We start from the raw sequence: 2,121 nt of genomic DNA, 5'->3' as shown, positions 1-2,121 counted from the left end.
AATAGGAGAAAATTATATGTTAAATATAAGTTTTTTGTTATCACCAGCCTGAAGATGGGGGAAATCTCCCGAAACGTTGCTGTATAATATGAAATAAATTATTATATTGTAATAAGGAAGAAATTGTTGTCATTCACTAAATACAGTTAATACCTTAAGAATCTTCCAGTCAAAGGATTATTAAATTTATACATCAATTTATTTTAGCAAATTTCATGTAAACTATTACTCCCAAGAAGATAAACATCATAAAATACTTTATAGCTCATTAAACTAGCTTTTATTTGAATGCTAATAGACATCTGTACGTCAAATGTTTTTTGAGATATAGATTTTTCAAAATAATTTGACTAAATACTAATCTTTCAGAAGATTTTTAAGAACTTTGCTTTTTAAAAAGCTATATCTCAAGTACTATTGGACGTAAATAGCTCTTTTAGGGCCAATATTAAAGCAAATTTACTCTTGTTTAAATAATGCTCTCTTAGATTATCTAGGTCTGTTGGTAGTTTTTATGATATAGAGCTCTGAATGAAAAATTATGTTTTTTAAGGTTTTGATACAGCCGCCATTTTTTATTCCCCCTACCTATACTTAGCAGACTCATCAATTTTGATTAGTAATTATACATAGTTTTCATTAAAATAATCAAAAATTGAGGTGAGATAACTGCCTTTTTTTCTTCCCGGCTCTTGTACTAATATGTTAAGGCTCTGATCGCTCGTTCAAATCTCTCTGCTTTGTAGGTTTCTGTTAGATCCCAGGTCTTGTTACCGTATATCAGAGCTGGCTAGTTCATGACAGTCTAAACCCTCAGTTTCTGATTTGTAGAGATTTTTCGGGATTTCATTATTCTTAACAGAGACAAGATGTTTCTGTTCGTGTTTGTTTTGCGATGTTCTATCTCAGTCCGTTGACTATTCATTCATATTATTGTGAAGCCGAGGTACTTGAAACTGTTTACTCCAAAAAACAATTTGCCATCCACGCAAACCATGTCATCAGAATGAATTTATTTGCGGACAATTATATATATAGAGAGAAATCTGCCTAGAATCATCTATGCTGCCCAAATACATCAGGTTGCTATTTTACTGAGCATACTTATCAATCCGTAATCGGACATATATAAATTACATGTTATAATAAAATAATAAAAAACAGTTTTTTTTCCCTACAGTTTCCTTTTATAATCAATTTCAGCTTATACGCCAAATACAAATATTTCAATTCATTCCTTTTTTTCTTTCACTTTTCTGTTCCTTCAATTTCACCATTTCACAATTTTTAATTCACCCGATCAACAAATTCACTCTTCTGAATTCACCCTTCTAGATTCTCTCCAGGGACCCGCTAAACATATCCACTATTAGCAATGTGAGATCAGACCATTAATAATAGTCACAGCAGTAGATCAGCTGACCAAAAACAAACAAACAAATACATTCTACGAGAACAAGACTAACACATTGATTCAAAGGAAAATATAATTAAAAGCCGGTTACAAGAAACACTTGAATGGATAAATAAGTTTAAAAAAATAAATAATAGTACTAATAAAATAAAATGAAATAATTTAATGAATAAATAAGTTTAAACACACAAATCGAAAGGTCCACAAATTAAAATAAATAAATGTTTTTATTAATTTACTTACAAGCCGATTTTCGCTGATTTTTTTTTTAGAGTATTTCCATGTGATGAACTAACTAATGACTTCATAAATACAGCGTATTTTTTTTTTAATATCAGTAAATTTAGAAGTTATATGTAGTTTTGTGCAACATATTTTTTTATCAGATAGTACAACTATTCCAGAAGATGAATTGAGAAACCATATACACGGCAGAGACTATTAGAACAAACAAATATATCTGTTGATTCAGCTGAGAGGTTTGAAGTGAGAGATTAATAATTTAGAGATTAAACGTTCTTTTATAATCCATTAGTGTTCGGTCGAAAATGATTCAGAAAATATAAATTTTATTGCCGTTTGTACCAATAAAATAAATTTGGATATTTTTATCATGAATATATAAAAACTTCTTTTTCGTGAAAAGAAAATTGCTTTAGCCCTTTTTGCCAAACACCTTTAAATTGCTAATAATTAATCTTATCATT

The sequence above is a fragment of the Halyomorpha halys genome, unplaced genomic scaffold (assembly GCF_000696795.3).
Source record: "Halyomorpha halys isolate HHAL.00 unplaced genomic scaffold, Hhal_1.1 Scaffold1567.1, whole genome shotgun sequence".
NCBI classification, from domain to species: Eukaryota; Metazoa; Arthropoda; class Insecta; order Hemiptera; family Pentatomidae; genus Halyomorpha; species Halyomorpha halys.
This window is presented reverse-complemented; position numbering follows the sequence as displayed.